Source organism: Microtus oregoni, unplaced genomic scaffold (genome assembly GCF_018167655.1).
Source record: "Microtus oregoni isolate MIOR12 unplaced genomic scaffold, Mior012 000004F_ref0000308, whole genome shotgun sequence".
In the NCBI taxonomy this organism is placed as follows: Eukaryota; Metazoa; Chordata; class Mammalia; order Rodentia; family Cricetidae; genus Microtus; species Microtus oregoni.
In genome coordinates this window covers 51,872,257-51,882,473 of record NW_024543063.1, presented here as the reverse complement: position 1 = coordinate 51,882,473, position 10,217 = coordinate 51,872,257, and positions in this window count along the sequence as shown.

The window sequence follows — 10,217 nt, the reverse complement described above, 5'->3', positions numbered from 1 at the left end:
AAAATGTAAAACACTAAAATTACTAGAAGAAAATTTAGGAGAAAAATTCTTTATTATAGGTCTTGTTCAATGACTTCAATGACATATGAGTAAAATCATAACCATAGGGAATAAAAGCAGGAAACAAAATAATGTTGTTGTTGTTGATGATGATGATGATGATAATAATAATGAATAATGATAAAGCTTCACACAGGGGCTGGCAAGATGGTCCAGGAGATAAAAGTGGCTCCAAGTCCATTGACTGGAGTTTCGTTTCAGGAACTTGTGTGGTTGAAAGAGAGAAGCAAGTCTCAAAAGATGACCTTTGTCCTTTAAATATGTACCGTTTTTCATGACCAAACTCTACATACAAATAAGTCACTGAATAATTATGAATGGTTTATATACAGCAAAATATCGCAAACAAAATGAAATGGTCAAGTACATATTGTAAAAAAATTTGTGTACCATACACTTGAAAGGGAGTTCATTTTTATAATATTAAATGGCTCATGAAACTATATTTAAGTATCAAGATATACATTAGTACCAAGGGATGTAATTACTAATGCATAGAGCACTTATATTTCCTAAAAACAACAACAACAAAACAAAGCAAAACCTGAAAAAAAATCAACAAAACTAATTAAACTCAGCCCACAGGTGCAATAGAGACGCTTAACATGATTAACTATTAGAGTTTGCGAATCAAACCCACAGTGATGTATCACCTCACACAAGGAAACAGAGAGGGTGAGGGGAATTGAGAGAACGTAGGTGGACTGGGAATGAGGCAGATGAAGTGCAGCAGTTGAGTGTCTGTCTGGCATGCATACGGTCTTGGGTTCAATTCCCAATGCTGCAAACTGTAAACAAAAAAATAAAAATAAAAGAAAGAGAACAAGAGATGATGAAGGTGTGTAGACAGAAACCCTTTCACATTTGATGTGGGAATATTAGTTAATACAATTATGAATTGTATGAAGATTCCTCAAAAGTTATGTGGTCCCAGTATTACATTCCTAGATATATATCCCCAGTAAGGGAATTCAGGATTTCAGATATAAATCTACCCTCCATTTTTATGGACACAGAATTCAGTGGAGTGAAAATATGAAAACAAACAACTTGAGAGTCCATGAATGGGTGAATGGGAAAGAAAATACATATGTGTGTGTGTGTGTGTGTGTATACACAATATATAGCATACATATTTATATGTAAAATGGGATATTATTAAATCCCATAAAAATAAGGAATGTTTTCAAATTTAAAAACTGTGAGTGAGCCTGAAAAATTATTTTAAGTAAAATAAGACAAATAAAGAAGTACAATGCTGTCTGTCTCAATTTACATGTGCAAAATTTAAAATATAGAAGCAGAGTGGATCAATTATTTCCAAACTGTGTGGGTAGTGTGGAAAGAATAATAATGTGTTACTCAGAGAGTAACCTCTTCTATTTTTAGCATTAAAATATTTAAGGTTAATACCTGGGAGATAATTGGTATATTAACATGATAGTGACAGTCATATTTTTGTATATTATATTGTATCCTTTTACATGTAGACTGCAATACTTTTGTTTTCCAATTAAATATTTTAAATAAATAAATCAAATTAATATCCAGAGCAAGGTTAAGGAATGGAAGGAGGAGACAAAGGGTTGTAGGAGGTGAGTAGGGAGTGAAGGAATGTTCCACAGCTGGCTTCAAATACTTAGACATGTCACTAGTCAAGTGTCAGAGGAAGCCTCCAGGAACAAAATAAAGTGCCCCATAAACTTCAAAATGATTGCACAAATCTAGACCCATTTTATATATTTGACTTCAAGAAAAATAGGATAATGAATGTGTCTGACTTTAAGCTACAGAGGCTATAATTTGTTGCTACAACAATCAAAGCTAATACATGGATTCCTTTATCAGGATTATTACCCACTCAACTTGAAATGATCACAATGCTCCCTTTAGGTCAGAAGATTTCACTCAGGGACCAACAGTCGTAGTATGATGATAAAAAAATGGGTATTTACATCATTGTGTTTATTAAAAAGATAGTGCTTAGCTGATGAAATATGTGGCTTTCCTGATTGGCAAAAATATCAGATAATTTGATAGTCCTGGTAAAAAAATCAAAGAGACACTCAGTCTGTCTGGATTGCTATTAAAAGTAGGGATTTAAGCTTGCACGAGCATGGATTTGCCACTGCTGTGGAAGCTAAGAAGTCTAAAATCGGTGTCAAACCATTTAATTGCATGACTGTTTCCCCAACAAGATATAAACAAATCAGGCACCAATGATATAGCCGAGATGAAATGCCACTCTATATCTGTAAACTGAGGAATTTATTGGAGTCGCTGAAGGGAACATGGGTGACTCAAAGAAAGGCAGCATTCCATGAATGGATTTCTTTAGAATGGAGAATGCAGCACAAAACATTCCTCTTTCTGGTCAAATTGAAGGTCGTTCCAGCAAAGAGAGTCCATTCTTTCCCCACAATTATTACTCTTTAGATCACCCAAGGGAGAGCCCTTATAAATCTTGTAATTTTCCAAGCCTGTCCATTCTTGTAAGTTTCCTGCTGTCCTTAGCCTCTGAGTTTTCTTTCTTCCTTCTCAAGCCTTCTGGTTTGAGAATCTCTCTTTCCAATATTTCAGTTAGTGGAAATGACAACAAAATCGTCTGTTTCTGATTTTCAGTCAGAATGCTTCTTAGTGCTTGTTCACATGGCTGAGCTTCTGTCTGCAGTGTTTGTGTGTGTGTGTGTGTGTATCCACATGTATGTGCAGGGACACATGACTATGCATGTGCATGTGAACACCAGAGTTAGTTGTATCTCTTCTTCAATTCCTCTTTGCTTTATTTTTTTTTTTTGTGACAAAGTTTCGCTCTGAACCCCTGTCTTATTTATTGGCTACATGGCTAGCCAATGAGTCCCCAGGCTCCTCCTAGCTCTGCATCCTGGAACTGGGATTATGAGCATGTGTTGACCATGCTAGGACTCTTAAATCGGATCCTCACGCATTTTCAGAAAGCACGCTAACCATTGATTCAGATACCCAGCTCTTATGTCACTTTTGATAAGACTGTAATAAACACTGCATGCATCATGATGGTTCTAAACTAAAGGCCTATTTTTTTTTTCTTTAAATCCCTATTTTCAAATGCTATCACAGTTTGGTCTAAGGCACTACTGCTTTTTTGAATTTTTTTTTCTGAATAACTTGTAAAAAGAAAGTAAAAAAAGATTAATTTTATTGTAAATGAAATCTTAGACTCCATTTTCATATGAATAAATTTGATCTATATTGGTTGTCTCTGCTTACAAACATCAGATCCTTTATGAAAATAATTACTGGTTTTACTCTTTTTTTTTCTATATATGATTCACTTCTATGTGTAGCCTCTGAATAATTAAGACCAGTGTGCATTGAAGAGGAAATAAAAACTGATGATCATGGGGCTGGAGAGATGGCTCAGAGGTTAAGAGCACTGATTGCTCTTCCAGAGGTCCTGAGTTCAATTCCCAGGAAACCACATGGTGGCTCACAACCATCTATAATGAGATCTGGTGCCCTCTTCAGGCATACGAACATACATTGCAGGAATGTTGTATACATAATAAATAAATAAATCTTTAAAAAAAAAAACTGATCATCAGAAATAGTATCTATATTGCTATTATTGGAACTAATCATATTTTCTACCCAAATGACAAGCTCATTAAGTAAATGATAACTTCATTAATTGCATTTTCCATGACTAGATTTTAAGATGAATATTTGATTCCACAATGGTTGGTTAGGCAAACGGCCATAACCTATAGTGATACCATGAGAGTCTTGACTTCCAGACTATGGTGATCAGCCAGCCTGATGAAAGAGCAGTTGCTTTAGATACATCCATTTCTTAAGAATAAAATATAATTCAGGACACAGTGGAACTGTTTAGTCAATTTAGCTGAACAATGTCTTAGAAAACAGCATTAGTGTAGAAACAAATGAAGTGCTATCCTAATAAGAGGCATTGTGATCATCTCCTTTGAGTAATGAATGCATTTGGAATGCATCAATAAATGAATAAACATTGAATGTTTGCAAACATCTTCCCCATGTAATTTGACAAGTGTCTAGAGAGCAGCTATTGTAATGCTTGATGATGCCTCAGCTTGTCATTTGTCACCAAATAAGCAGGACTTCACAGTGCTTCAACATCCTTAATTCTCTAAGAGAAAAAGCATATTAGGGAGAAATCCATGTTTTCTTTAATTTAGTTTAAACATAGTTAAGTATACCATGTACCATAATGTACTAAAAAACATTTCTGTATAATGTATCTTAAATTCTTCCAGTTGATATATATCTTAGAGCTCAAACAATTCAAAACACCACACTTCAAATATTTACAAATGTAATAACAACCTTGGCCTGTGTTTTTGCTTTGTCCTTTACCTCATATAAAATTAAGGTAAGCTGAATTAACACGTCTTTATCTTGAAAAGTAATTTTGCAAAGTGAGATAAGATTTTTAAGCATTTGCCTTCATTTTATATTAGACTAGTTAATTATCTGAGAAATATTTACACATTGTGCTCAGATTCAGGTAAATTTACCTCCCTTCTAAGGAGACATAAAAAAATACTATCTAATTTATGTATACATGAATGTCTTCCTTTTACTACTGCACTGCTGGAGTTTCAGGGAAAATATGTTTTCTAGAAAGAGGAACTATATCAGTAAGATAAAGAAAAAACAAATTATTCTATGTTAATAGTTTTAACCATTGAAGATTATGCTAGATTTTACTCAGTTGTTTTGTTACTTAAAGGCATGGTGATAATGAAGCAATAATAGCATTAAAATGACATTTTGAAGCCTAAAGTGTCTAAGGAGGCAGATAGTCACACAAACCAGAGACAACTCTGACCCTAGAGAGCAAATATACCAATATGGATTCTTTGATACACCACAGATATATTTCAGAAAAGCAATCACCTGTAAATCCCAAGATTGTACTATATTTAGAACTGGTAACATACCCAGGGAAGGCAGTTTATCAGAGACTCTTTGGCAGCCCTGGCTCCAGCTGGAGTAATGGGAAAAGAAGACAGTCTCAGAATTAGTAAAGAACATGGAGGGATCTAGAATGTCTCACTGATGTTCTTCCTGGTTGACTTTATGATGGAGAATGTTGCAATTTTAGAAAACTGAAGAACTAGAAAATTTTCTTTCATCTCATTAAATTTTCTCAAGCCTTTCTTCCACTGTCCTATGAACTTTGAATGGATTTTAATATTGGGTTAATCTCCTATTGTGGAACCAGATGACAGAGCTGGAGCTGTTAGAGGGCTCTCTCTCCACTCATCCTCTCACTCTTCTACCAGTCAAGCCATAATAACAGCCAAGGAAATTGTAGATTGATAGTACATTTATCACTTGCTGAGAGTCTATTTTGGTGAGAACTTTTTGAAAATAAAAGTGAATTTGGAGACAAGATTCCCACAGGAAATGTGCCCCAAATGTGAAGAAGTCTTTGTAACCGATTTTCACGGAACAAAAGCAAGAACACAGGGATGGATCAGAGAACTCAAGGTAATTACAAACTGAAAATATCCCAGTGCTGTGAATCCATAGAGAGTTTTCCATCCCAGGGTAAGCACAGCACAACTGATTAGCTTAGCAGCGCTAAAAAGAACAATTACCCCTTCACTTTAATTGGGGAAACACCAGCTTCACAGAATATGCAAGCCTCAAAAAAAAAAAAAACCTCACCATGCTAAATGTCACAAGCATAATAACCAAATGTGCGAAATGCAAATAAATGAACAAATATAAGCATACTGTGACCACAAGCAGACTGATCTCATTCTATTAGGAGAAACAATGGAATAACGGAGGTCAAAGATGATGGCATTCCTGACCTTTTATTAACACTCATGACCTGTAAAAGCTCTACTTGGGAGGGAGGTCTTTTCCCAGGGACTTCATAATGAATAGATACAATTCAAGAGTTACTTTAAAATGTGTATGCAATTCAGCTGATTGTACAACACTGTCTTTAGGATTTTCCCTTTTGCTACTAAACAAATAATGCAATTAATAGTAATAATAATCTCTGAATAAACTTGAGGCATCAAAATTTGCAGAGCAGTTTCTAACAGAACAAAGAGGACATGCATACTGCTACTTTATTTTTATATTTATGGATAATGGTTAGTAAATGACCTATTCAAGGTCCATACCACATGAAACAAAAGAATTAATAATAGGCACATTGTAGAAAAAAAATGATCTTTCTATAGTCATTTTGAGGTTTGTTTAATTCAAAATAAAAAGCAGAAACTACAAAGAATTTTAACATCACAGGACTTCATCATAAGGAGAGAAGTAGAGTGAAGCAGTGTGGAGGTAAAATGATAAAGGATAAATGATCAGAGGGAAGGGTCGCTAAGAACAAGCACAGAATAAGCAGCAGGTGTCATTCATGAAAGTGATACCAAGTGAGCAGACTTGATTGCTTAGACTCTAGTAAAGTTCTTGGGAAACTCTGTGATAGATTGGCTTGCTACTTTGGTTGGTTTAAACCTTAAAATGTGATAACTGCCTTAAAATTCACATGGCCAAGACCAATCTTTGAATATGTTCCTCAAACACTGATGACCAAAGCTACTTTCCACATGGAACAATCAGCCCCTCCGTAAAGAAAACACACAAACCTCATTAGCAACAAATGACTAAATTTACACCTAGAATCGGCCCGAGCTGTATTTCACAGCCATATTTTACCACAAACTATTTTTGTTTTACAGAAACAAGGTTTGATCTTAACTCATACCAGTAATTTAAGACAAACAACATTGTAGGTAGGCTCACAGAGCTAATATTTTAAATTTACTTGGCTAAATCTTAAAACAGTAACCTAATTTAAATGTTGTTTATTGTGTTAGTGTGCATGATCGCTAGAGGATGCATGCATTTTGTTCACTGCTTGGAAACCAAAAAGGGACCATTGAAATTATATTCACAACACAAATGAAAGACTTAGAACTTTGATCACAAAGTTTCTTTCTTGTTTTAACCTTGAATTTATATTTGATTCAATGAGCCAATATATAGTTAGTCTTCACTGGTTATGTGTCTACTTTCCCAATAATTTTAACCCCTAATTAATGTTGTATGTGTATATACTGTTTTTTATAGGCATACAGTGTTTTTAACAATCTGACTTTCTAGATTTGCATGTCCTCGTTTAAGGTCAGGAAAATATCATATTCTGAACAATATCTTGTTTTTCCAATGCATTTTTCTTGATGACTTTAATGTTTAAACTGGTTCCAAAGAAAAGTGTTGAAATCCTAAGTCTTCTATAATGCAGAAAGTCTATGTTGTAATTTATAAAAGGAATACACACTAGATAAGATTCATTCAAGCACAAATCATGGTGTGTATGAATATAAGGTCAGATGAGTTAGTTAAAAATATGGATACGCTTACAGAGAATTCCACCAAATCTGCTACATGATGCCAATTGCAGAAATGCTAAAATGTGTATAATATACTTATGTTATGTAAAAAATAGGAAATATGTGTATTTCTGAGATTATTTATAGCAGGCAAATAGTGTCTAATGAACAACATTGTAAAACTAAAAGTCAAAGGAATTCATAATCTTACCATGAAGAGTCATAAGTATGGTGACCATTTTTTTATTGATGCTGACTTGTTATGAACTCAAAAGTAGTGTTAAGGCATATATAATATGAAACAAATAATAGACAGAATGAATACTTATTGTCCAGAAATTGTCAGAAAACATCCATCTGGGATGGAAGTTGGTTAAAACACAGGATGTCTTTTTTTTTGTTGTTGTTGTTTTTCGAGACAGGGTTTCTCTGTAGCTTTTTTGGTTCCTCTCCTGGAACTAGCTCTTCTAGACCAGGCTGGCCTCGAACTCACAGAGATCTGCCTGCCTCTGCCTCCCAAGTGCTGGGATTAAAGGCATGCGCCACCACCGCCCAGCTACACAGGATGTCTTAACACAGGTGAAATTTCCCATTCTCTAGAGAAGCTAAGGAAGTAATCAAAAACTTTGTTTAATCAAAAACTTCAGAAAATTCCCAAAGCTGCCTAAATGTAGAAGGTTCTTCTCTCCTCAAGCTTTTCTGAGCAATAAGTATGGTTGAGGGATAAACTCAGAATAACCAAGGTGTCTAGATGAGGCAGAGACCAGCCAAGCTTCTTTGAAAGACATTCTACAAATGGATGAGCTGCCTGCAAGTCCTGCAATGTACACCAGGTTTCCAGATTTTGTGAATCATCTTCTGTGCTAGAGTGGGCTTTCAGTGATGCAGTTCCCCTTGAATCATTCCTGCCTACACATATCCTCTCATTGATACTCCTGTAAGCAATGCTACTAAACACATTGGTTTACCAAGACAGACCTTGGAGGTATTCTTTCTTAGGACCTGTTCCCTGTCCCCAACTGGGGTAAGTAGACATTTATTCATTTCTTCCCAGAAATAGTGTCATAAGACAGTACTTCATACCAGAAGGCTCTGGAAGAAGGAAAAAAATTAAACTTTGCAAGTGTTACTAAGAAAAATAAACCAACAGCTCCAGAACCAAATGTTACACAGACAAGATGTTAAATGCAAGAATAAGGGACAATGTTGATAATACAATATGACACAAAAGGTCAGTTGGTAAATGAACACATATAAAGTATAAAATAAATTAGTCCACGCACATTTTGTGGCTTAAGTTTGCCTCTTTTCCCTCCAAGAATAATAACACAATAATCTATTGGTTTTGGCAATATTTCCATGCATGGTAATCATAACATGGACATACTGTGTTTTCTATATAAACATCCTTCTATAATCTGTCATCCACTAGATCTCCATCATCGCTTGAACCTCCTTCTGTCTGATTTCTTCATAGCTACTCTAAACTCTGTGAAAATGTCTTGAAAATATTTTGTAGATGACTAAACATGCTTTTGTACATCTGGAATGATGATCTCACCAATATCTTTATTATGGGCATCTTTTATACTTTTATTATAGTTCATCAGACTATATTTATGTAGAGATTATTATTACATGGTTTACATCCAAATATTCTACCATTATTTGAGTAGTATGAGTAGGAAAATTCAGAAAGAAATGAAAAAAATCACACTAATTGGTGTAGGAAGTGCTTTTGTATATGTTTTGCCTTTTTAGGTAATAAAGAAGCTGCTCTTGATCAATGACTTAATAAAAAATAGCCAGGCTAGATTATATCTATATCTATATCTATATCTATATCTATATCTATATCTATATCTATATCCATATCCATATCCATATCCATATCCACATCCACATCTACATCTATATCATATTCTATGACTTTCATAAACACTCATGTGTACTGCTCCTCTTTTTATTTCTTGTTTCTTTTATATATACGTGGGCTGTCTGTTAGTTCTGCCATGGAAGGTGCCATTTCCTGTGTGTCCTCTGCTATAGTTATAGCATCTGAGCAGTGTCTAATGCTTATTATTTATTAGATGAATGCATGAATTAAATATTCCAATACAAATGTAACATTCCTATAGAACAACATTTCATATCTATTGTGGAAAGAAGAAAAGACTAAATATTTCACCATTTGTATATCAGAAATATTCCTGTAGTTATAGAAATTGTAGCATTTCTGTTCTAACATTATAAAAATGAAATATCTGGGATCACAGAACAACAATCATTTTGTCTTATTTTATAATAAAATCATTAGGTAAATCATTACATGTTATCTGTAAAGCAAGTATATTCTATGAGTATAGCATGTTTTATTATTATTGCATATTTCAACGTTACTTATAGTATCATTAAATCAACTTATATTGACATTTAATGACATAATTTTGGAGACAATTTAGAGAACAAATTGTGAAAATAACATGACTTGGCATAAATAGAATATTAAGCATAATTTTCATACCCCTAATTATACAACTGGAAGAAATGGATGTAAGAAAGAACTCATATAGAGAAATATGTTGGTAAATTCATATAACTTCCTTCATATCAGATCATTTGCATATTCCAGTTTTATGTCTCTTAATGTATGTCATTTTATGGAACACTGAACTAATGATCAGATAAAGCATTTTTTGCTAGCTTTAACTTAGCTTGGAAAACTCAAATCAAATGCAACAAACATGTATTACATTTTATACTACTGATATG